This window comes from Crocodylus siamensis, chromosome 3 (assembly GCF_052110815.1).
Source record: "Crocodylus siamensis isolate JL-2025a chromosome 3, ASM5211081v1, whole genome shotgun sequence".
NCBI classification, from domain to species: Eukaryota; Metazoa; Chordata; order Crocodylia; family Crocodylidae; genus Crocodylus; species Crocodylus siamensis.
Genome location: NC_143397.1, coordinates 187,368,977 through 187,396,354, shown reverse-complemented (window position 1 = coordinate 187,396,354; position 27,378 = coordinate 187,368,977). Strand labels below are relative to the sequence as shown.

General features: G+C 42.7%; 1 pseudogene; it reads left to right on the top strand.

Annotated features, from left to right (window-relative positions):
• Positions 1-18,236: 18,236 nt before the first annotated feature.
• On the top strand, positions 18,237-18,353 carry LOC149869227 (U4 spliceosomal RNA; annotated as a pseudogene).
• The last annotated feature ends 9,025 nt before the right edge of the window (positions 18,354-27,378 follow it).

The window sequence follows — 27,378 nt, the reverse complement described above, 5'->3', positions numbered from 1 at the left end:
CAGATCATCCCATGGTAATTTTGGTATGCTTCAGAATTGTTTTATTATATCAAATAAATCTGTTTCTTGTATAAAATTATCAGGATCTGTTGTGCACACAAGGCCAAGTTCAGACCCATTGAAAGTTGGTAAAATATCAAGACTACTTTTGACGTATTTAATTGTTTTAATGTGACTAGGAAAAGTGCCTTACTAGCCACAACTTGCAGAGACAACGTGATGCTATTGTTACAAAGTAGAATACTTCATAGTTTCATAGTTTCTAGGGTCGGAAGGGACCTGAGTAGGTCATCTAGTCCGACCCCCTGCCATGGCAGGAAAGAGTACTGGGGTCAAAAGACCCCAACAAGGTATACATCTAGCCTCCTCTTAAAGACCCCCAGGGTAGGAGCCAGCACCACTTCCCTTGGAAGTTGGTTCCAGATCCTAGCCGCCCTGACCGTGAAGTAGCGCCTCCTGATATCTAGCCTAAATATACCCTCTGCCAGCTTGTAACTGTTATTTCTAGTCACTCCTGGTAGTGCTTGGGGGAACAGGGACTCCCCCAGTGCCTACTGGTCCCCTTTGACTAGTTTGTAACAGGCCACTAGATCCCCCCTCAGCCTTCTCTTGTGGAGGCTAAACAGGTTCAGGTCCCATAGCCTTTCCTTGTAGGGCCTGCCCTGCTGCCCCCTGATCATGTGAGTGGCCCTCCTCTGGACCCTCTCCATGTTGTCCACATCCCGCTTGAAGTGCGGCACCCAGAACTGGATGCAGTACTCCAGCTGTGGCCTGACCAGTGCCGCATAGAGGGGGAGTATCACTTCCTTGGACCTGCTCGAGATGCATCTGTGGATGCATGACAAGGTGTGGTTAGCCTTCCTGACTGCATCCCCACGCTGCTGGCCCATGTTCATCTCGGCATCAATGATGACTCCAAGATCCTTTTCTGCCTCTGTACTGACAAGAAGGGAGTTCCCCAACCTGTAGGTATGATGCCGGTTGTTCCTCCCCAGGTGCATCACTTTGCACTTGTCGGTGTTGAATCCCATCCTATTCTGATCCGCCTACCCTTGTAACCTGTCTATTTCCAATCGCAGCCTATTCCTCCCTTCTAGCATGCCCACGTCCCCCCACATCTTAGTGTCATCAGCAAATTTGAACAGGGTGCTTTTTACCCCCTCGTCCAACTCACTGATGAAGATGTTGAACAGTGCGGGCCCAAGGACCGAGCCCTGCCCTGCCCACATCTCTCCAAGTCAAAAATGACCCATCCACCACCACTCTCTGGGTGCGGCCCTCCAGCCAGTTGGTGAACCAATTGACTGTGTGGGTGTCAACGCCACAGCCCTCCAGTTTCTTAATGAGAACGGGGTGAGAGACAGTGTCGAAGGCCTTCCGAAAGTCCAGGAAGACTATGTCCACTGCTACCCCTGCATCTAAGGATTTTGTGATCTGGTCATAGAAGGCCACCAGGTTGGTCTGACAGGACCTGCCTCTAATGAACTCATGTTGGTTGCCCCTAAGCATAATCTCCTCTGCTGGACCCTCGTGGATATGCGCCAGAATAATTTTCTCAAAAAGCTTGCCCAGGATTGAGGTAAGACTAACTGGCCTATAGTTTCCCGGGTCCTCCTTCCTCCCCTTTTTGAAGATGGGAACCACATTGGCCCTTTTCCAGTCTTCTGGCACCACACCAGAGCACCATGTGTGCTCATAAAGCTGTGCCAGGGGTCCTGCAATGACCTCAGCCAATTCCCTCAGTACTCTAGAGTGGAGATCATCCAGACCAGCTGATCTGAATACATCCAGTCCTTCCAGAAGTTCCCTAACTAGTTTCTCACTAACCCTTGGCCTAGGTGTGCCTGCATTGGGGCCTGAGGGGGGCCCAGCAGGGGGATGACTGTTCCGGTCCCTGCTTAGGAAAATGGAGGCAAAGACATGTTGGCTTTGTCATCTGGTGTGATGACCAAATTTGCCAATGTGTCCTGCAGGGGTCCCACATTACCCAAAACCTTCTTTTTACCTCCTATGTATTTAAAAAAGGACTTCTTGTTGTCCTTAATCTGGGAAGCCAGTCCCAGTTCCAACTCCGCCTTGGCCTTCCTGACTTCCCCCCTGCATCCCCAAGTAACTGCAGTATAGTCGTCCCTGGTGATGGCCCCTCCCTTCCATTGGGTGTATGCCTCCCTTTTTGCTAGGAGACATTCCTGGATGCTTTTGGTGAGCCATGGGGGCTTATGTGCCCTCCTGATCTGTGTTGGGATTACCTACCCTTGGGCTTGGAGGATCATCTCCTCAAGGAGCGACCACTCTTCTTGGACACCTGGCTCCCCTCCCCTCTGGGACCTCAGTGCTTCCCCAACTATTCTCCTTAGATCATTGAAGTCCACCCTCCTGAAATCTAGGGCTGCTGCCTTGCTGCAGGCCTTTGCCACCTTGCACTGGATGGTGAATTCCAGCAGGTAATGATCACTGTCACCCAGGTGGTGAAGCACCCACAGCCCCCTCACCAGGTCGTTTCCCATGGCCAGCACCAGGTCCAAAAAGGCGTATCCCCTGGTGGGGCTGTGCACCTCCTGTGTTAGATGGAGGTCCTGCATTATGGCTAGGAACTTCCATGAGCGTTCAGACCTGGCTGACTGCTCTTCCCAGCAGATGTCCGGAAAGGTCAGGTCCCCCATGACGACCACATCCTTTGACTTCACTACCTCCTTGAGATGTCTTAAGAATTCCTAGTCGAGCTCTTCCCCTTGGTTGGGAGGTCTGTAGTAGATGTACTTGATGTAGTTCTGTGATTTCATCACAAGTCACACAGTAGCTTTATCTCTTATTTAAAGCTCCAGCTATGCTATTGCTTGTGGGTTGCAAAGGGGGAATAATTTTCTAGATTTCATGGCTGCACAAAAATATAAACTAATTGCACCCTAAAGGTGCAAAAGCAAATAGAGTGCAAACTTCATTCTGGCTTAAAAATCACAAAATAAAAAATAATACTGTGAATGTGTCTAGAAATGTGATGGGGAGAGGAATGTTGTGGGCAGATTTAGAGATGCTACATAAATAATATTTGATCAGTTTATGAGATGGGATATCCACTGTGTACTATCAAAGACTACAATGGCCTAGGTGTGGTCCCTACCAGTTTTGTTACTAATTTATTAATACAGTATATTGAACTGGCTAATGGAATGGTTATGAAGGTTGTTACCGGGGGTAAAAACTCCATAACAAACGGGTAGGATGAAGAGTAGCTCAGGGTAAGCTATCCTTCTACAAACACCTATTGAGGGACAATGCCAAGATAAGGAAAGGACACTAACACAAGAAATTGAAACCTGCCCCCTTAAAAAGGAATACTCTGGGCCCTGGCAGATGTTACATTTGTAGTGGGCTACATACAATTTCTTATGCAAAAATTGCAACATGCCAGGTATTAATACAATTTTATCTTGAGACTAGCTGAAGTACCCCTTCTTTGCCCAGGTTGCTATTTTTGTAATTGCCGTGTTTGTTTATTTTCAAAGAAGTTAAACAATATTTTTTACCTAAATATATTGTACTATTTTAAAGGAACATGGTGCAACATATTTAACATTTAATATTTAACGTGGAGGAAAAAAAGCAAATGTCATTGTAATAATGATAATTGAACTGAATTCACTGCATCCAAAAATGGAGTGGTACCAGTTTGTTAGTTTGTTATCTGAGAAGTAAAGTAATCCCAGTCAATGGAAGTCACAAAAAGGGTCAAGTGAAAAATAACCCGCCTAGCATTTTCCTCGGGTGGTATTCACTGATTTTTTGGAAGGTTTAGAGTAGATAGGACCAGCCGTTCTTTAGTTACAAGCAGAGAGACAGACATAAACTTCATTTTACATTCTAATATTATTAAAGCCTAAGTCTGTCTGTCTGTAATGCTTTATTCATACTCTGATTGGCTGATGGAAACAGCTAATCAGAGTGCTCCCAGTGTGGGGGGATGATTCTGCCGCCATGATTCTGAAGCAGTGCCGAGGACTGGACAGAGGGTAGAGGCAGAACAGCAGCAGCATGGGGCGTTAAGTGGCGGTACTCCATCCCACGTCCCCACCCCCAAGAACCATCTGCTGAAGCAGTGCTAATCCCCAATTCTTATTCCCTGAGGGTAACAGCACACACAGCATCTTCAGCTTCTGCTGGAATGAGATGGGGTGAGACAGGATACGGTGGCATGGGGTACAGGGTTAGTCTGGATGCATTTTGGTCTCAGAGAGATGTCCAATGAGAAAACAGACTGAACATCCTATGGCTTTGAAGTCCAAGCACAGGGAGGGACGGGGAGCATGACGGTGAGTCGCAGAGCGAGTCATCCAATTAGCACTGTGCTCCACACTTGGCTATCCTTGGGAATTTCTGTAGGGCAGACTGAGGTGTCAGTTCAACAGCTCCCCTCAGCAGTGAGCAGTGTAATCTTCCATACTACCTTTTTTCCCATCCAGGGAAGCAGATACCTGAAATTCTGATACTGTATGATATTTACATTCCGTGACAAAATTCTGTAGTTCCCACCATCCAACAAAATTAGTTTCTGCCAAGGTCCCTTGTGAGCCCTCATAGAGGTGAGGCAGACAGGGGATCCTATCTGTGAGAAAGAACAAAGAATTGTCCCTGAGAGGAGAAATAATTTACTATTATACATATAGTGCAGAGCTGAGAAGGAAAGCTTGTGTTAGAGTGAGCTCTGAATCCTTTGTTCATTTGACAGAGTCGGATACTGAGCAGGATATAGAATTACATCCCTAACTGATTGTAACATGGACCTTCCATACCTCCTACATAATTAAATCCTCTGTTCTAGATTTTACCTCCTTCCTGGCTTAAGACATTAAAATCCTCCCCACTTCTGCAGGGTACATGCAGACATTACACTTAGATCAGCCTAACTAAGTTTAGGTCAATCTAAGTGTTGATCTGTACAACTATTCTGGAAGGTTAGATCAAGCAAAAAATGGCCAGCCTGATCTAAATTAGTTCACCAGAGGAGGGTTAGCCTGATCTACCAAACATCTGCATGCATTCAGAGCACAGCCCCAGGGCTGGGAAAGATCAGCTGCTCACTCCAGCCTTGGGTTGCACTCTTTCTACCCCCTGGGGATAGTCCCTGTGACCAGGATATTTCTAGCCCACAGACACCCCCTCCCAAGCCTTCACACAGACCCACCAGTCCCCTCTGATCCTGCCCACAACCCCCCCCACCCAAACCTGCTAGCTTTTCTGTGAACCCACTAGTGCCCCCCAATCTTGCCCCCCACACCAAGTTACTTAGATCAGGTTCTCAGAGTGGCTTCTGGCCTTGGTGAATGTGTGCATAAGCCAATCCTGTTCTACAATAATGTGGCTTAAACTATGGCGTGTGGTTATTAATCGGGAAGAGCAAAACATCTGCATGTACCCTCAACTACTCTTCCCTATCATCTGCCCCTAGCAATCTACTAGAAAGAACCTTCTTTTGGAATGATAACTACCTGGTACAGGCAAATCCAGGATTTTTATACAGGTGGTACAAAAGTAGTGATCAGCATTGCAGGGGTGGCTGCACCCCCTGGTTCCAGCATCCCCTCTTCCTCCCCATCTACCCCCCCCAACTGGAATGAATAGGCCTCACTGTGGAAGCAATAGCTGGGGACATCTCTTTAATTTTAAGTCCCTGAATCTCATAAGAGTCCTTCCTGTCCCACCCTTGGCATCCCTTCCCTTCCCCTTCTTGCCTTGCCCTCCCACTCCCCATCTCCCCCTCTCAACTTACACCTCAGTCTGCCACTACCATTATCACAGCTGTTCCTGCTCTGCTTCAGCTGGAGCCATGGGCAACTGGTGCCTCCTGGGGGTGGGGCAGGGCACTGCACACCACTACCATCCCCTGCCCCTCCCAGGCTTACCTCTCCCAGCAGTAAGAATAGGACCTCTGCTGGGGAATCGGAGCATGCTCTTTACAGGTAGGGAGGGGGAGAGAGGGGCTGCATGTGGGAGGGAGGCAGGGCAGTGCTCTGGTTGGCCGGAGCGCTCTCTGATGCTCCAGGCTCCAGGGCACTGTCAGGGAGGGTGGGGCTTGGTAGAGAAGCAGAACATGTTCCCCAGCTGTACAATTGGGCCAGCCTGGTACCTTCCTCAGTGGTGCTGAGGTGAGGTGCATAAACAGCCCCCCCCAGCACTTTCGGGGGCCAATCTTGGGGGGGGCCCTGTGCCCATCCCCCATACCAGTCACCTGTGGCTGGGACTATGGGAAGCACTGTGTGAGAAGTTGGGTTTGGCCAAGGACAGTAGCAGGGTGGAAAGGTTCCCCTTCTCTAAGCCTGATTTTGGGCTGGTAGGGAACATTGGGGATCTCTGGGCAGAGAGGGGGAACCTACCTGTTGGTGCTGCTGTCCCCAGATGAGCAGGTCTCCTGGAGAAGCCCAGCTAGAGTGACAGGAGCAGCTATAGTTCTTCTTCCACCTCTGGATCAGCCAGAGACAGCAGGATCAATGGACAGGATGGAGGAGAAGAGGGGAATAGGAAGTGGTGCTGAGTTTGGAGGGAAAGGGAGGGAGTGCAGAAAGGGGTGGATTCTCACCTGCTTTGGAGACTTAAAAGAAGTCTCTTGCGTCTGCTTCCACAGCCTCGTCTGAAACGGGAGCAGGGTGGTGCAACTGCCCCTGCTACCTGGTGACTGTGGGTGAAATGTTACTGGGTCATGTTCAAAGCACAATATTAGCACTGAGCATAGGGAATGGCAGAAACAGAGTATGTGAATCCTGAAAAAGAGTAATGCTGTTGCACAAAGAAGGTTTATTACATACAAGAAATGTTAGAGTATGTATGCTTAAATACCTGGCCTTCAGTTTAAAAGCAAACACATTAAAGGAAGCACAGCTACAAAAAAATACAAGCTTTGATTTACTGACCTTCCTTCTATCCTCTGTTCTGCATTATTTAATATGTTATAATGCTAGTAAGAGAACATACTTATGACTGAAGAGGCAGTTAGTTGCATGGTAAGACCATATATTCAGGTGTTTCAACGTATCTCTCTCAAATAAATCATTCTCATGACTTCTTTTTTCAAGCTCTTCCTTAGCCAAAAGCAGCCTTTTCTCATTCTTTTTGATGAAAAACTGCATCTTATATGATTTAAAGAACTACTTGACATCATTTTTGCTCCCATACGGTCTCTAAATGTCAAGGGAAATTTAGATTTTGCCAAAGTAAGCTCTTATCTAACCAGAACCAACAGAAATCAGTGTTGCCAACTCTTGAGAATTTTTTTTGTGAATAATGTGATTTTGGACTCTCCTGCAGGCTGTGAAAAGCGGATGTGATTTTTGGAAGCAATGAGATACTCCTATGGTGTCCTGTAGTTTACTGAAAGGAACACGAAATGGCTCATTCAGAGTCCATTTGTGCTAATCTCAGGTTTCACACTGACTGCTGTTAATATCCCTGTGCCCATAACCACTCTTATTATGAGCCAAGGTTCCATAGCTTGTGGAATAACTATCATTGCCATTTTTCACACACAACTGTGATCTTGCAGAGTCATTTTAAGCAGGCTTGGGAATTGAAATAGATTTTTTTAATATTACAAAGCCACCTTGCTGCACTGTTTTTTTGGGAGCAACATTTCAGATTAGGTGCTTGTATAACTCACATTAATGCAATATTGCTTTGAGATATCTTCTAATATTTAAAACATGAACAGGCTTGTGATTCTAGGGTTGATCTGCACAAGGATGTAAACTTTCAGGTATGCACAAAGAATATCTAATTAAAAAGCAGAGAGAGCTGCATTCCCCTCTTATCCCGTGGTAAGTGAAAGTTAAATCAGGTCAACTAAAGCCTGCTTCATTCAAGCTTAAATCCTTCTGTCCTATTTTAATTAGCTTTACTCTGTCCATATGCTAAATTACACAACTGGTCCTGTAGGCAGCTTTGTCCAAAATTTTAATAATGAAAAACCTGATCATCTGCTGACCAATAAACCAAAAGCTGCTGGTTAATCAGGGGTGGACAGCTACTCGACTGTGCTCAAAATTCTCCAGCAGCCTGTTGTGAATGCCCAGCGTCAGCCAGTGTAGGCTACCTCCATGTCTTACTCTTCCCCCAACTTCCCTCTCCCCAAAGGATAAATGTGAGTTCTGTTCCCTTTCAAACTAATCTTGGCCACTTTGTAAAGCTGTAAAAAAATAGTGTGAATCTTCCTTGAACTTTTTGAACTTCTGTACCTAGCCTAATGGTGCATACAAACATTCACTACAGCTGGTCTATGATCACATGGTTTAAATTAAGCTGTGTGATTGTAGACTGGGAGTGGCATGTATAGGTGCTCACTAGTGCTAAGAGCTGTGCAGAGAACCTGGTATAAATATCTTGGGTTGGGGTAGAGGCAGGCATGACGGGGGGTAACTAGCTAATCCATGGGGGAATTGGTGGGTCTGGGAGGGGTTGGCAGATCTTCAGGGGGGTTGGTGGGTTCATGGGGGGTGGGAGGGCTGCACATCTGGGGATGGGGTCAGGGGACTAAAATTAGCCTGGTATGGGTGGGAGGGATAGAAAGATTGCAGCCCTGGGGCTGAGGGAAGCAGCTGGGCTTTCCCAGCCCCACAGCTGCTTTCCAAATGTGCTCAGACATTTGCTGGATCAGTTCTCAGTCTAAGTTAGTGCACCTCCTCAGGTGCAGTAACTTAAATAGGGCCCTTCATTTTTTGCCTGTTTTATCACCCCCTCCCCCCCAGATATCTTACAGATGGGCATTTGAATTGACCTAACGCTATTCTATTAGTAATTAAATCTTGAAATTCAAAATAGATTCTATTAAGAAAGATTAAAAAGGAGAAGATAAATAGTACTTTTAAGCAATATTGTCTGTAAATAGAATGCTCGTCATCATTTTCCATGAACTTTCAGCCGGTTGCTAATATGCTCTACTAATTCATATTTTCCTAATGTGGAAATTAGTGCACTATAGTATCAGCTTTGGAATAGTTTCCAATACCTTCAAAGTGATCTGAACAATCTTGAGCTGCAGTGTATAAATCCACAGTTCAAATGTTGTCTTTCCTGCTGTTAATGACTCTGTGTATGTCCTATTCACATCAGCAAAAAAATTCTTTTTAATCTAGTAGGGTCCCAAGCCCCTAGGAAGAGGCTTTGGGCCTAACATCAGGAAGCCAGCCTTGAAAAGGGGCTGGGAGCCTGTTGGCCTATGCAGGTGCCTGAGTAGATCTGGCAGGGGTGAAGCTAGGGGCTCAGGTGAGCCTCGTTTAGCTAGGCCTTATGTAGCATTACTGGGGGTCAGCTCAGCTTGGGGTGATGGCTCTATGGTGAGGCCTAAAGGGGGACCCCTCTGGAGTATGGAGGGTAGCAGCTGCTACGCTGACCTTCTGATCCCTCAACTGGTCAATGTAAGGGGGCCAGGGCCATAAGGCTGAAGGGCAATTGTGCCCACTGAAAGAGGTAGGCCAGGGCTGCAGAGAGCCATCTGGCATCCCGACTGGCCTGAAGGCAGGGCTGGAGCCTAGAGAGGCTGAAGGTCCTCTCAATGCAGGGGACATCACAGCCAGTAGAGGGTAAAGGTCAGTCAACATGCTGGCTGGGATGAAGGAGGCTGTAACTCAGCCTCTGGAGGGAAGGATTCTGAAAGGAGTCAGTGTGAGAGATGGGCCCAGGAGAAAGAACAGCCCCAGAACTACAGCCAAGGCCCCAGAGAGGGAATTAGACCAAGAGTAGGTAGACCTGCATTGGTTTTGGGTATGACAGAAAACTACAACTTGCTGGGGAAGGATGGCCTGGTGGGACTACCTGTGGTGAGGAAGTTCCCTAGAAATGCCAGGCCAGTTCCCTGCCCAGTGAAAGGCAAGAACGGGTGCCTTAAAACCCCAGCCCCCACATCCTGCTGAGATACCCAAGTCCAGGGACAGGCATGGGGGCCAGACACATCTCTGGACACCTGAGTCCCAGGGGGTGGAAGACCCTGGAGGTGTCAGTGAAGGGACAGATAGTTAGAGTGGTCCCAGTAAGGGGACAGGAAGATTTCATAGATTTCATAGACATTAGGGCTGGAAGGGACCTCGGGAGATCATCGAGTCCAGCCCCCTGCCCAAAGGGCAGGAAGTCAGCTGGGGTCATAGGATCCCAGCAAGATAAGCATCCAATTTACTCTTGAAGGTGTTCAATGTAGGTGCTTGAACCATCTCCACTGGCAGACTGTTCCAGACCTTGGGGGCTTGGACAGTAAAGAAATTCTTCCTTATGTCCAGCCTGAAATGGTCTTGCAGGAGTTTGTGACCATTCGACCTCGTCATCCCTTGGGGCGCTCTGGTGAACAGACGTTCCCCCAGATCCTGGTGGTCACCCCTGATAAACTTATAGGTGGCCATCAGATCACCCCTGAGCCTGCGCTTTTCCAGGCTAAAGAGTCCCATGGCTCTCAGCCTGTCATCGTAAGATCTGTTTTCCTGACCTCTGATCATGCGCGTGGCTCTCCTCTGGACTCTCTCAAGCTTCTCCACATCCTTTTTGAATTGTGGAGCCCAAAACTGGACGCAGTACTCCAGCTGCGGCCTCACCAAGGCCGAGTACAAGGGGAGAATGATGTCCCGGGATTTGCTCAAGAAGCATCTATGGATGCAAGCCAGCATTTTGGTAGCTTTACTAGCCGCAGCATCACACTGGAGGCTCATGTTCATCTTGTGGTCAATGATGACCCCCAAGACTCTTTCTTCTGTAGTGCTAACCAATGTAGCACTGCCGAGCCTATAAGGGTGCTGCAGGTTTTTCCTCCCAAGGTGGAGAACCTTGCATTTTTCGGTGTTAAACACCATCAGGTTCTCATCTGCCCATTTGCTGAGCTTGTCCAGGTCAGCCTGGATCACCCGCCTATCTTCTGGCGTGGATGCTTTGCCCCAAAGTTTGGTGTCATCGGTGAACTTGGCCAGTCCACTCCTGACTCCAGTGTCCACATCGTTAATGAAGATGTTGAACAGGATGGGTCCCAGGACAGAGCCTTGAGGGACCCCACTGGTCACAGGGCACCATGATGAGTGACTGCCATCAATCACAACCCTCTGGGTCCGACCACAAAGCCAATTTCCCAGCCAGCGGATCATGGTGGAGCCAAGGCCACAACTGGGCAGTTTGGCCAAGAGGTGATCATGGGATACCAGATCAAAAGCTTTTTTGAAGTCAAGATATATGACATCAATCTCTTCTCCCTTGTCCAGGTGATAGGTCACCTGGTCATAGAAGGAAATGGAAGGAACTAGGTATGTCTGCATAATGCCTGAGTCTCACATGAGGTAAGACCCTGTGTGTGCCCAGAGAGAGAGGGGGCAATAGTGTTAGTCCCAGAGAGGGTATATTATGTGGAAGGCCCTAGTGAGAGGGCACAGGTGGCTGTAGCGAGAGGGCATAAATTGAAGCCCCAGGAAGGGGGCAGTTAAGCCAAGGTAAGTCTACAGATGCTTGAGGCCTCAGTTGGGCCAGAGGCCAAGACCCCAATAAGCCCTCAAATGTTGTGAGGCTGAATTTGGGTCAAAAGGTTAAAAACTTGCCAGTGTGAGGGCAGTGTGACTGTGAGCTCCAGTGGGGAGTGAGAGTCCCATGTAAGGTTGAGACCAGGTCCCAGGATGGCCCACTGTCGCACTGCTATTAAATCCCCACTCAGCTTTGTCTTCTCTAGACTAAATAAGTCCAGTTCCCTCAACCTTTCCTCATAAGTCATGTTCCCCAGGCCTCTCATCATCATACCTTTTGGAGTCTATAAACCAAAATGTTCAAGAAATTATTTCTAAGTCATTGTTTTTAATTCTACTTTACATAGTCCCATGTATATCTCTCATGAAAGTACTTCTACTGTGACTTCAGTGGCTCATGGTTTTGTGGCTAGAGACAGGGTGGGGGTAGAGCAGGGCCAGACGAGGAGCATCGGGGGAGGGAAGGGGGGTGTGGGGCCAGACGTGTCCCCCTCCTTCACTGCCCCTCCCCCCCGGTCATTCTTGATGGGCAATTTGCTAATATAAGCATAATGTTGGTCTTGGGAGCAATATGAAACAGACTACCTTTCTAATGAGATGTTGCTGAATTGATTAAACTTCTCTGGGGATTGTTGTGGATTCCATTTCTCTTGATTTTCATCTGTTTGCTACATAGAATAGCTATGTATTTCTAAAATAGCATCTATATTTTCTATTTGTGTTCTATTTACATGCTAAATGCAGCATGAAAATATGGGGGAAGTTTGGGGAAGCCTCCAGTGCAGTTTCTTGCTGTCCCTACTGTTCTCCCTGCCTGGAACAGAGACTGGCAAAGTTGTACACTACCGTATAATGCACAAATTGAGTGTTCCTGTGGAACTGCCAGCATCAGCTTATTCTGCTGTCTTTGGTGAGGGACACCATGCAATCTCCGCTAGCAATAGTTACTAAATCAAGATTAATCCAAAATTGAATCTTACATTTTCACTCCCATCCTGTTTCCTCTTATGCTTAGAGTGTTCTGATGTAAGACCTAGTTATTATTATTATTATTATATTTATATTATTATATTTTATTGTTATTATATAGTATTAATAATAATAAGTAAAAAAACAGCTACAAAACTTTAAACAGTTTCAGGTGGAAAAATTATTATAAAAGCAATCTCCCTGTGTTACTCATTAAAGTAATCAGATGGGACTCTGAGTATCAGGGTTACCATATTTCCAGTATCAAAAAAGAGGACATTTGTGAGGGGAGAGGGCTGGAGGAAACAGCTGGCGGGGGAGGGGAGGGACAAGTGTATATGATTGGGGGGGGCGGGTTTAGTGATATTCCTGCACCCTGCCTCTGCCCCTCACTCCTAAGTCCCTGCCCCGCACAGCCCTGCCACTGCCTCTCACTTCTGACCCACAGCACCCTGCCCCCACAGCCCTGCTGCCCATTCATGCGCTTGCTCGCTTGCTCGCTCGCTCACTCGCTCACTTACTCTCTGTGGCTCTTACCTGGGAGCAGCTTGCCAGGGCATCACAAAGAGCATGTGACCCCTGACAGCCAATCACCTTGCCCACTGCTCCCAGCCCCAAGCAATCAAGGTGCTCCGGGAAAGCAGAGGCAAAACAAAAACCTGGACATTTACTTTCTTTTAAAAACCTGCCCGGAGAAGAGGACAGGGGGGAAAAAAGAGGTCATTTCTAGGAAAACTCAGATGTATGGTAACCTTGAATTAAGTATATACAGGGGATATATTTGAGGATTAACAAGGCATTGTTATTAGTCAGTCACTTACAGACCCTAATTATATTTTTAAGCTCCCAAATCAAGTGCTGCTATATACAAAGAACAGTTCTTCCAATCTATTTTTATTTCCTTTTCCCACTTGAATGTGACCTAAGTAGAAAAGGCCTAGAAGAGATTAATAAAACTTTTTCAAGAGCAAGAACAGGAAATGAGTTACAGTAACACTTCCTTTGGAATGTAATTTAATTTTCCATTTAGATAGTTTTTCTTTAGTTCTCTAGAGTTTTCCCCTGGCACTAGAAGTTTTGAATATGATGAGGTGCCTATATTATAAACTACATTTATTTAAAAAAAATTATAAAACCTATGAGAACTATTTCACTAGAAGCAAATTCCACCTAATTTTCATTTTGTCTAGTTTTGTCCTTCAAGGCTTGAAGAAAATAAGCCACTTTTTAACATAGCATTCATGTACAGTGAATTCTACTGCACTTCAGCAATATGGCTATATTTTTTTCTTCCTGGAAATAATCCTTTCATTTTTTTCAAAAACAAACTGCTCATTAAACATATCCAAGGAACTACTTTAATATATATATTAAATAGAGTTATATATATATTAATGTGTGTGTTACAAACTTACAGAATAGGTAGAAGGTTCATCTTCCTCTTAATTTTATGTGAGCAATATATTTCCCAGCTAGACAGAACTGGAATATAACTAAGTCACACATCTGAAAATTTTTCCCATTTTTTGGATTTTTTCTGTATTTATATCTATGTAACTTGATGGCTCCCTAGTATTTATGAATATACTGTAAGTAAACAACACTCACTGAAAAGTATCACATATGTGTGATGCATGATATATGATCACATAATGCTCTATGTTCCATCATGCCATATATGCTAAAGAAGACAGAGAGAAGCTGCCCAGAGGAATCTTAACTTTGATTATACAGATTTTGATATGATGAAAAACCTTTATCTGTTTTTTGTTATGTATGTTGCACAGACAATAATACAGGATTCTCATTAAATGACACAGGAATGTCACCTCTCTCCCAAGCTGTAACTATGTTAAAGCAATGTAGATTCTGCTTTCATGAGTTCATAAAACATAATTGCATCAGATAAACTTCGTCTAGGGTGACCTTCTAGTGACATCTTTGATTTACCAAACATGATGTAGAAAATGAATATATGTGTCTTGTTAATAGGAACTGCCTAAAGTTGCTAGTCCTAGTAATAGGCTGGCAATACTGTGACGTTAGTTTTTTGCTAGAGGAGAAATCAGTGATAGAGAATGTTATAATGCAACTTCTTTACTCTGCATACTCCATCATTGTCCCAAACACTATGAACACTTAATGTGTTCCAACAAGTTTTGGTTAGAATGCATCGGAACAAACTCAGTTTAATCTTATGTATTCAGTGTCCTGCAAATGGCAGCAGGGCCACTTTAACTAAAGCTCATTTGACAAGCTCTAATTAAAGCACCCCCACCACCATTTTGAAACATGGACCATGGAAAACATGAGATGCTGTGGGTGTTTTTAATTAGAGTGGCTTGTGAGCATAATTAGAATGTAATAATTAATTGAAGCACATGTATAGGTGACCTATGTGAACAAACCCTTTCCTCAAAAATCTCAGCCCCAACACTAGTGCCTGCTGCTCAGGAAGCAACTGCACCAATATTTAACTCTCTAATGAGCTTCTTCGCAGCATTAATTTTTTCTTTCTTGCTTGCATTATTAAGCTAAAAAAATACAGAATTTCCTCAAAATCCTTATGCAGCTCAGTTGCCAAGAGAGAAATTGTAATAATACATGTAACAGCACCATCTAGTGACTCATGCCTAATTAACTGTACAATATGTGGTACCCAGAAAATCCAAAGAGAAATGACCAACAGTGTCAGCAGCTATCTGTACCTGTAAGAGAGATGGTCACTATCACCTGTTGCTTTTAAGCAGTTATCAAAACAATATGCCAGTCCTTCTGGTCTGTTATTCTAAAGATGAGTCTTTCATTGCAAAGTTCCATTTGAATATCTTCAGCATAACATGAGGCTTACATTAATTAAGTTAATGTTAATTCTATGTAAGTTCTTGTTAAATCTCCTCTATGTAGGGATATTGAACATAATGCAACTAATAAATATTAGTGTGTGTTATATAACAATGACTGATGAAGCAGTAGAAGCAACTAAAGCAGCGCATTGAGGAAGAGAACTTAACTAGGGGCTGTAATTATTTGCAGACTGCCAGCTGCTGCTTGTCGGCAGTCAGCTTCAAAAATGAAGTGTGGTCTATCTTGCTCTCAAAGAACATAGAATGAATGAGATATGATTAACAAGGCTATTTATGCTGACCAAAATGGAAATTTCAGCCATAACAGACATGTAATTGGAAACAGACATTCAATAAAACTCTGCTAAATAGAACAAGTATATCATGCAAACAATATCCCATACAATTGTAAAAATAAGCTGTATTTGTCCGCAGCTAACTTGAATGAAAATTATTTCAGCTTTTTTTCAGAAGCACAAAAGAAACCTCGATCTTAAAATATCACTGACAAACTTAAATTATTTGTACAGTCTCAAAGTTAGCCAATAGTTACATTCCTCCCTGGTGTTACTGATAGCAAAATACCATATAGCACTTTTTTGCTAGGAATTCTGCAAAGTTGTTCATGATGATATTTATTCTTCTCTGAGCCAATTTATTGGTCCTGTAAAGAGGCCAGGGAAGGACTAAGCTGATGTGGGATTAGAAAACAGTTGAAATAAATATCCCTCCCATACAGCCCCACAGAAATGCCTGCATCCAGCAAGTGGGAACTGTACCTTTTAAGGCTGAGCTTCTCAGTCAGAGTAAGGATGCAGCATTATGAGCCTGTTATGTACAGCCAGTTGGTTCTGGACGCAGAATAAAGAGGTCTATTACAAGCACTTAAGGACTGATTGACAAAATATGACACAACCAGTTCCTTTGCTTTGTAGAGGATTCTGGACTACATGGAATTCCATTTGCAGCACTGATGAAAGAGCCATAAATAAAAATGGTTCCCAGAGCATAATAATCACTTTAGTGATTTCAGAACACCGTGTGGGAGCAAGAGCTAAGAAGAACTATAAAGATACCCTGTGTAGAAGACTGGAGCAGTTAAAAGCCCCATTGGAGCTGAAGCCCTTTAGAAATGTGGAAACAGCTGGAGAAGGTTTAAAGAATGTTTGACTCTGTATTTCCAAGAGACGGTTACCAGCAAAAAAGGGAGGAAGTTAGAAGGTGACTTTATTTCTGACGAGCTGATTCTAACATTCTTCACACATTTAACATCTAATTGAGGCAGAAGAGGCAACATTTGCCAGGCTTACTTTTTTGGTGAGGTTAGCCAGGGAAAAAATCCACCTTTGAGGAAAAGTTGCTGAACAGATTACTTATATGACTACAAAAATGTTAAACTCCATCAATTAGAGCAGCAGTGGCCTCTGAGCAGGTGCCTGGGAGTGGCTAGGAAGATGGACTTTTTCCATCATTTCTGTATAAAACTTGTATAACTGGACTGTGTTGGCGGGACAGTGTGTATGTGTGCGAGTTAATGTTAGCCAAAGGGAACAGGAATGTTATGACTTGCTACTCTAGTAAATTTTATTTGTACTTTAATAGTTTTCAGTGAGTTAATTTGAGATTTTTATGTCTAATTAATTTCTCTAATTAGTGTGTAAGGTTTTTTAGGTAAATGAACTTGAAGATTCAGAAATTCTCGTCATTTATTTGACCTTTACATTATACTTTGCCAGCTCCTGAAGAACAGAATATGTCTGTAAGAAAGGAAAGAGAAATGTATTGTATATACCTAATGCTAGGAGAAATCTTTTATAGTCCTTCACTTAATGAATATAATTCTATCTACTTGACTATGATCTTATTTATAAAGATGTATAAGAAATATTTAGCAGCTTCTCTGAAATACACTGGCATAAGCCCAGTTATTGCAAGTTTGAGAAAAAAATTAAATCAAATCCTATAAATATGTCTATTTTAGAGGGGAGGAAACTTATTTTATATCATTCATGCACACATGAGCTGGCTGAAATTCAGGTCATTTCAATGCCTATGGTTTCTGTTACAGATCCCTGAAGCAAGGGCTTCTAGGGAAACTTTTTCAAAGCCATTGAGGAAACCCAGAGGAACTGCAGTAAAAAGAGGCCCTTGAATCCTTATGGGAAACGTCCAGAGCTTCCCCACTGGTGACCCTAAAAGGTCCCCAGATACTGGCACCATTTTTCTTAATATAGAGGCCATGTGATCATCTCTCATTCATTTTTCATCAAAAGAAAAAGCAATGAAAAGAGCCATTTCTGCTATAGCTTTGGTAAATCTGGTTTGAGGTGTCTATGCCACAAAGTGGCATTAGCAGACTAAAGAATCTGTTCCATAGCTTTCAGGATTCTGTTTGTTCTGTTTTCAGACGATACAGCCCCAGGCGAACGTGCTGAGACGAAGAATCCAACGGTACCCTCAGCAGTGAGCCACTTCCTCCCAAAGCAGCATTTTAGTTCCTTCTCTCTCCAACTCTCACAGCAGCGTAGACACTTCAAAAGCAGGCAGTTACTTTTACAGACGTGTTCAGGTTCACCACAGTGATCTGTGTATCTGCAGAAGAATGGAAACCAAACCAAAACCAAAAAACCCCACCTTCTTATTTCTCTGGCAGTTTGAAAACATGAGGACATTTCCATCCGGAAAAACACAGTTAAATTTATGGGTTTTATAGTGATCAGCAAAGATCTTTAATTTGACTAGCAAATCCTTTATTCTTACATTTACACATTTGCACAACTGTAGGCTAGCATACGCTTTCCCTGCTACTTATCCTGCTCAGTTCTATGAAAACTACAGCACGCGTGCCTTCACAGTTTCTTCTTCCTCAAATTCTATCTGATATCATTAAAGAAAAAACCCAACAGTTGTTTTTTTTGTAGCATCAGGGAAAAATATTGGGACATAAATATTTCTAATATAGTGGCAATATTGTAGCCTGTGAGGTTGAACTGAGGCATGATCACTGCTAGTTGAAAACTTTGACATCTGTTGATCTTGGACCACTGTTTACAGTAAACTTTAGTTTTTTTCTTTCATTCATTTATTTTTCCTACTACACAATCATTTGTTGTCTGTGCTTCTCTATACTACTCAGTGCCCACCCCCCATGCATTTCCTGTAATTTCATTTGCTTTTCTTTTATCTCCCCCCTTTTGGGGTGACCTTCTTTTATAATGCATTAGTCTGTCATATTCTTCACCCAGTAAAGGTCACTTTAACCTTCCTTCTGTTCACCATTGTAAAGGCCCTGGTCTGAACCAACAGCACATGCAGTTATAGTCTCTGCTAACTTTTCAGCTGTGAAGTTCCACTGATGTTCCCCACATGAGTCAAGTTTTGTTTGGTCACTGCTGGCTCGCAGAGGCCTGATCATATTAGTTCCTTTTCACCAACAGCTTCCTCATGTCTGATCCTATCAGTCAGCCATTCTCGGTGACATTACTCAGAAGTTCCTTTTCCCGGTTATTTCCACTGAATATTAACTTCGTGGGACTTTTTTGTTATATTAGGGACTATATTGTGACTATAATCATACTGTCAGAAAGTATTAGTGAAGAAAGTTTTATGAAAGCAAACACTGAGGGTTGTGATCATCACCAATGCAAAACTCTTCATGCAAATATTCAACGTAGCATGTAGACACTTTGCCTCTTATCACAAAGTAAATTTTCCATTTTGTTCCCAGAACTGCAGTAACACTCTGTTATTGTAGACATTTACTACAGTATTTGAGATGGTCTTAATAAGCATTATTAAGTATTAATATTTTGATAGCTGGGAGGAAATTAGAAGATAACAGACTATAGGTTCTGTTTATCATTTAGCGTTTCTTAGGTAACTTGGACTTGGTTTTTGTCATTCCCTTTTTAAAATAATACAATGATTGAGGAATGACATGATATTCTTTTCTGTGCTTTGTCTATGATACGTTCAAAAACTCTATGGAAAATTGTAACCTTTGCCCTGGGATAATATAAGATAAGCAAACATGTATTTAGTTTTAAGATTTTCTTCTTACTGGAAGTCACTTGCCTAAAATTTTCCGTAAGTATGGGGAAAGCTCTGAAACCATTTGTTTTCATTCATTATTTAGCTTAGCATAATTGACAATATAATTTTGCCTTGGGAGTTAACCTGGTTTTAAAATTTGAAGAATAGTTCCCACCTTTTCCAAGGTTTGTAAGAAAATCTTAGGAACAATGCTTTTGGATAAAGTGAGCTTTAAATCTTCAAATTTGTTCCATATTCCTCCTCAGCTCAACAGCTAGTTGTTTTTCAGTACCACTAAAACTATTGCTGTGTTTACTTCACATACCTACATAATTGGAGATAATGATCTAAGTCTAATGTGAGTAAAAAAATATGAGTACTGGGGCTATGAGTCCCCCTGTAGATGTTCAGGTAAAGGTGTGATAGGATCTGATGCATAATCAACACAATTGTGACTCCTGCCTTGCCACATATGTATGGCAGAAGATATGGTGGGATCCAGCATGAGATCCATTTGCACCTTATTGCCCGTTCAGGGGAGCCCAATCCCACATCACCTCTGCAAATGACAAGTACCAACCTCCTGTGGTGGGAGTCCTGTCAGCTGATGGGGCTCAAGGCTGTGGGACACACATGGCCACATGTTCAATGAAGGGTGTCATAAGAAAGTGCTACAAAGTTGTTGGGGTTTTTTTATGCAATATCTTTCAGGCATTTTTTGTGCAATATCTTTTGAGGCTTATTCCTCCATTTTATCATGCCATTAATTGATTGAATGTGTGGCTGGGTCCCAAATTAAGATGTGATTAACTAGTTAATCACATTCTATGTGTAATGGGTAGATGGGGCCTACGCATGAGTGTTTTTTTCCCCTCAATAACATTTAAAATATAGCAATCTTCAAATATCTGGTTTCAGTGTTACAAATTGTATAAGATTACTTCCTACATTTTTGAGGCATTTTACAGACTTGAAGTAAATTGGGGGGGATTTGTATTTCTGAAATGGTTGCTATACTTCAACTTCTTGATGAGCACTGTCTAGGCTAATAGACAAAATGTTGAGCCTGTTCTGTGGTTTTTAAAAATACTACACAGCAAAGTTTATTAGAAATTAAAGTCCTTCAGTAAGGGGCTAATCCACTTGCATCAGTGGAAAGGCTCCTAGTGGCTACAATTGGCTCTGGATCAGGTCCTAACTGAGAAATAAGTCACTTTTTAATTCATTGTGACAGATCAATAGTTCTGGCAGTGGTTTCAGAAAAAAAATGATGAATTATAATATTATCTAAGACAGATAGTCTTACAAACCTCCAAATCTCATGTGGAAGCTCATGTTCATTGATATGTGATCTAAGGATGTAAAAATATTTTTCCCTCCAGTGACATGAAGATTTATCATCATTCAATAAATAATAATTCATTTTCTATAGTGTGCTCTGTGCCAGACAGACACAGCATGCTTCATGCCTCTAGGAATTTGCAGTTTGGTTCAGACTTAAGAAAAAATATTCCAGAAACTTGCTATGTATGGTATCAGTATAATCTTGAGATAATGCTGTACTCTGGCAGTGGTTATTACTAAAAGCCTGGGTCACAAAGTGTAAAACTCTAGCAAAACCCAAGTCCAGTGAATTAAAGCCATGCGCTGCAAAATATGTACAAAATAATGTAATATATCTAACATTCATAAATCATTTGTTATCCACCAAGTAATTGAAAAAAAGAAAAATTGTCGAGGAAACACAAATAGTAATGGAAACAAACTGCAAATATGAAATGATTATTTTTATTTCAGAAAGGTTTTATAATTTACTCAGTTGCATTTACCTAAAAAATTTAATAGATTATATTAGTATGACAATTGGAGCTGTTTATGTATTCTTATTATTAAATTCTCTTTTAAAATGTATTTACCTGTGTAATAGTACAAAAGAGTCACCTTTTTATGTAAGCTTCTGCATTAAAATCCACATTTAAATTAGTTAAAACGGTGCCAAACTCTATCCTTAAAATTATAATATGTCTTGTCTGGAGTATCGAGGTAGAATAAACATGTATTCGCATTTATCTTTGAATTGGGGAATAAAATCAGCATTCCCAAAATTGCTTCTACCTTCATAGGCCTTGATTCTGCAAACTCACCGGTGAATAATTATACCTGTAAAAGTAACTCAGGCAAGTAGTTCTAAGGCAGGGTGCTCAACCTGTGGCCTAGAGGCCAAATCTGGTCCATGGTGCCATGGCATCCAGCCCACAGGACTCCCCTTGGGTTAGGAAATATGGTAGTGAGAGAACAGTGGCAATTCATATTGCCACCCCTCCCCACTGTCAAATTTTCAAGCCCCACATGGTGGATTGGGGCTGAGCCACTCCCTTCTACCCCTGCACGGCCATTTTGAGCGTGGCCCAACACCTCCTTCCTACTGCATGGCTGGGCTGGGGCTGAACCACACTCCCCTCCCCCAACACAGCCTGGCCACACCATTGCCCTGTGCAGCCAGACTGAGAATGGGCAATGCCCCCTTCACCTACATGGCTGGATCGGGGCCAAGCTGCACCCTGCTTCTTTCTGTTCAGCCAGATGGGGCCCTGTTGTGCCTGCGCTGGGTGCCAGATCAGGACTATCAACTGGATTCACGCTGTAGATAGACTGGGCACTACCCATTTGGCCCTCTGCAAAATGTTTGAGCACCACTGTTTGAAGGGATTCATGCATATTAATGCAGAGCCAAGCCTCAGGACCAGCAGACACCAGGCTTTCATTCCAAAACAGTGGGAAATTGTTGCATGTGTATAGAACTAGATCTAGATCTATCTATATCTATATAAAATCCAAAGAGTGCTGCTTATACTCTGAACAGAGTCTTACACAAAGAACTAGTACATGCAAAGTAACCTGTATATAATAAATAAATCTGTGTACATTGGAGTAGAAGAGTTTTGAATACGAAAAGGAGAAGCTGCTGTTGGCATGAAGTTGATCACGTGGTTTTAAAGTTTGTGGAAACTTTTTTCTTTTCTTTTTTTAACTTCAAGAGGTCAGATTTTAAGATCGGAGTTTTTCAAAAGTTAGTCAGAGTAAACTTCCCTCCTGCAAAATTAGCCTGTACCTCGGGAGCTGGTTTTCTAACTTCTAACAAGTAAGGCATCTTCTTTTAAAAGTAGCTTCTGGATCAAGTGGGCTTGTTTTAAACAGAAAAGTTGGGACCAAAGGAAGCTGGTAAAGAGGAAGAAAAAGAAATAAAGGTAGCATTTGGAGAACAGTGTTTTTTGAGATGATGGGATCATGGAATGATAGCTTTGGGAAAGACCTCAAGGGAAATCAGTTCAACCCCTTTGCCATCGTACAGTATTCACTGTTCTTTCCTGCTGACACCCTGGGTTCCTCATTTTTTTTTGTCGCTGTTTTCAGGTTTTATCTCTTAGGAGTATCCAGACAGCTTGCTGAGGGTGGGCACAGACTTCAGGTTTGTTCAGTTATCAGACTGTATTTTAAAATGAGCACGGAGGCTCTGTTTTTCATCATTTATGTGAAAATATTTCTTCATCAGAGAGAACTCATTAAGTGGTAAAGTTCCGCTTGTGCGTGACTGAGGGAAAGCTGTATTATTTGTTTTTTCTTAAAGTTTTGCATTTTATGGCTAGTTTGCATCTTAGATGAGCAGATGTATGTGTTGGCACAAATCTTTTACTTTGAAGTAAGGCAGCAGCTCAGGCAGAGAATGAGCAGCCTATTGTTACAGAAATGAAAATACAAAAAAAGGATTTAAAAAAAAATATATGAATCACCCTAGCTTTTCTCACTGTGAAACTCAACCACTCATTAGAAGCTGGGGATGTGATAAACTGCAACTTTGTTTCCAAGCTGCCCTCTGTGAACAGCCTTGACAATTTTTTTTAAGTGTTTTTTTCCCTATTGGGTTTACTTGTTGAATGTCTAAGAGTGAGTTTTATTTTGTTCTTTCTTATTAGGCTAAAGAAAGCAGTAGGTAAAAGTTGTTTCCTGTTTTATAATCCTTTAGGAAAAGAAGATTTACTGTCAGTGTTCCCCTGGATATTATACCAATACATTAATCAGATATCAAGGAAGTCCTTAAGAGCATTGCATAAAACTGACAATAAGGATATGAATGAGATTCTTTAGAAAAGTCCATTGTATTATCACAAGAACAAAAGAATGGAGTGAAGTTATGTTTTATCTTGTTAAATAAAATCAGCTGATGAAAACTCAACTATATTACAATACTTATTCCTATGGAAGCGAGCCTAGGACTTTACAATTCCTAATGACCAGAAGAGTAGGAGCATGGTTACATCTCTCAAATTGTTGTCAGTGCCTGGAAGTCAGAGTGGCCTCTACAGCTATAGGTAGATTGGTATAGCTTAATCTTTGTATCGGTGATTAAGCTTTTGCCAGGATTTGGGAGTATATAATGTTATATTAAAGGTGCTGTGTTCCAGTCTTGTGCTGAGCACAGTCTACCCAGATCAAAGCATCATGTCTAAATAAATTAATTTTCAGTTTCATGGGCATTGGGCCACAGCTAAGGATATAGATTTTGGACTGGAGTGCTTTGATACTCCTGTCAGAAACACGCACCTGTGGTTTCACCCTGTCAGCATAGCAGTTTGCAAAACAAAACTATCCTCTACATAATGAGTTGCTCTACATCTAATTTGTATTCAAACTGTAGTCCATGAAGAGATGAACTACGCTATATTCCTTGGCACTTCTTTAAGCTAACTCAATGTCTTTGTAGACTTTTTTTTCCCACTGTGGCAGATACTTGCATTACAGTTTTTCTTTCAGCTATTGGAAAAAAACCCCTATTTCTGCTTAATCTAACTGCAGGATTTTCATATTAATTCTCTGCATAGGCTTATTGAGGTTACTTTATCACTCAAACAGTTTCAGTGGAGATTAAATGTAAAATAATACATTAGGGAGCAAATGGGATTAAGATGGGGCTGGAAGGCACCTCTCAGGTCATCGAGTCTAGTTGTCTGCAATCACAGGTGTCCACATAATAAACACTTATCCAAAAGGGTCCACAATAACATGTGTTGTAGTTGATCTGTCACACCAGTCACAAAGCGCCCAAAAGCAGAAAAAATTATACCTCTACAATGAGCAAAGGAGAGAAAAGAATGACACCAATGCTTACAGCAAATTAGAAGATTGTTAGAGGCAGGAAAAGCCCCCTTTACATAATGATTTTCAAGAGTAGTCATGTACTTGGCTGATATGTCTTTGAAAATTTCCCCATAGAAAAGTGTAGGTCAATGGTGCTCAACCTTTTGGCCCCAGGGGCCAGATAAGTGGCATGGGGCTGGTCCCCAGGCAAGGTCAGGCTGTGAAGCCCAGCACTTCCTCCTCCCTGCTCCCTGTGCCAGGATTGGACCATGGGGACCTGACACCACCCCCTCCTGCATGCTGGGATTGGGTCTGGAGACCCTGGTGCTAATCCCCCTTGCTCTCTGCACACCAGGATTGGGTCCCAGGGATCTGCTGCTGCCCCCTCCCATTCCCAACAATGAGATTAGGTCCTGGGGCCCAGCACTGCCCTTTCCCAGGCTGGACCAATGAGATGGGACATCCCATCTAGTGCACAGGGCCCAGGGGTCCCCATGGGTCCAGAAATTTGGTAGGAAAGGAACAGTATCACCATTCCCTTACTAACAGATTTCCAGACCCATGGGGAGCTGCTGGGCTAGATGACTTGGAGCTCTGTGGGCTGGATCTGGCCCATGGACTGAGAGTTAAGCACTAGAGCTGTGCAAAGCTTCAGTCCCTGATTCAATCTGGTGGAGATCTGGCCCAATTTGGTGGCTGAATCTCTGAGTCTGAATCAAATCAGAGGACCCTCTAATCTCTCTGAATCAATTCGGAACCCTCTGAATCAATTTGGAGAGATTTGGACAGATTCAGTGATTCAGACATAGACACAGCTTTAAATATTTTTCTACATACCTCTAGGTAGCAGGGGCTCATGATAGCTGTGGTGCTGGGATGGATGGAGTGTCCCACAGAAGCATGGGAGGCTCCCCAACGCAATCAGCAGCAGACCCAGAAATGGATCAGAAGCACTTCTGGATCCTCTGGGGAGCATGCTGCCCCCCCCCAACTCCCCCGACTCGGTGACTGGTGCCTCTTGGGCCTGGGAGGTGGGGCACTCAGGGTCCTTCTGTGGCCAATTGCTGGCCCAAAGTTTTGAGGGGGTCACCACGCACTCCCTGGCAGACCCAGAAGTGGACCAGAAGTACTTCCGGTCCACTTCCAGGTTTGGTGCTGAGCATGCTGGAGAACCCCCCATGCTGCTGTGGGATGCTCCATGCGCCCCAGCACCACAGCGATCATGAGCTGCACTGCTACCTTAAGGTATGTAGAAAAAACTTTTAAAGCTGTGCCTGTGTCCGAATCACTGATTCACTGAATCAGCATCGAATCATCAGATTCAAATTCAGCCAAACTGAATCAGGGACAGTGATCTGAATTGACGGATCAAATCTCTGTCCCTGATTTGGGCCAAATCTGAACTGAATATGGCCCATTTTGCGCACACTTATTAAGCACTCCTGGTGTAGGTTCTTGAAACACTTAAACTTACCTGTAAATTAGGTAAGAAGCTCCTGTTTAAGAGTTTTGAAGGGGCATTGGAAGCTATTTTCCTCTGAGCTTTTGCTGGTAGTCAGTTAGCACTAAAAAGGAATTTGTTTTTTTCACCTCACGCTATTGGCTTCAGGGTTGGTGGGGGAAGGGATTGCCATCCTTTGAGGGACACTAGGATATTAAGGCTGGCTGGGGTGCAATTATACTCTAAGTGGTGTATAATGTTACTCCTATCAGAAACACCCACCTACAATTCCATCTGTCTTCGTAGTTATCAATAAGACTCTCTTCTACAGCGCTCTCTTTCTTACAGCACTTCCTCTTGAGGGATATTGATCCTTTCCTTATTCAGAGTAGATAAAAAGCTCAAATTTCAAAATGAATTAATAGATACCAGTCAGCATTTCCCTGTTTGCAAGATGCTGCCAAATTGCTAAAGGATCCTATTTGCCCCTCATACCTACCAAAGTTTTTCTAACCATTTTTAGGTCTTAAAATATCTTCTCCACTAGTTTGCGAGGCTTTGTATTTTCTTACCTTCCTCACAGATGGAGTGTCCTCTCTGCTTTTCTTCTTACTCATAGAATTCTACCTTTCTACCTAAAGTTTTTCTATAATATTTATCACTGTAGTAGCTAATTACTAATCTTTATTTCTTTTTCAGTTCGTCATCTGCCTTCACTTAAAGATTAAGCACTTTGTGGGGTGGGGGGTAAACACTCCTGAAATAGCTTTTCCTACTGAGATTTTTGTGTAGTTCAGGATTAATGAGGAAAATCAAATGCTTTATTAATTATATTACTGTTCTTGTTGTACCACTTAAAAGGCTTTGATTTGCAATTCTCCAGTCCTTGTATGGTCTTTGTAATATGCATTCAAGTGTATTTAAAACTAGAAATAAAACTGTTTTTTATTTTCATCCACTTAAAGGGACTATAATCCCCTGAGGCTTTATTCTAGGACATGAAACCTTATGAATATGAGGACTTTTTCTTTCCTGTTCAGAATCCCATATCAGTCAGTTGCTACAATGGGTGTACAAAAATATAGGTCCTTGAATACAGCATTACTTAGTCTTCACTACCTTGGCTACCAGTTTAGGCTCTTTCCTACAGTAAAATGATCTGTTGGCAATTTCTAGAGAGACATGAGTCAAAGATTCAGATGAGAGAAAAAAATTCACGTTATGATGTGGGTAAACAAAAAAGCATTATTGAATTAAGATTCAAATGCACTGTATAATCCAGAGTTCATAACTTCAATTACAAATGAAATGTATTAGGATTTATTTTTCAAAACCATCTGAAATGGCTGCTCAACCCAGAAGTGACTTTAATTACCACAAAGTCTTGATACAGGTGAAAATGTTGTTACACTTTAAAATTTGTTTAGCAAATGATATACAAAATTTGTGAGGTCAGCAACATCCTTCAATACTTTTATTCAGG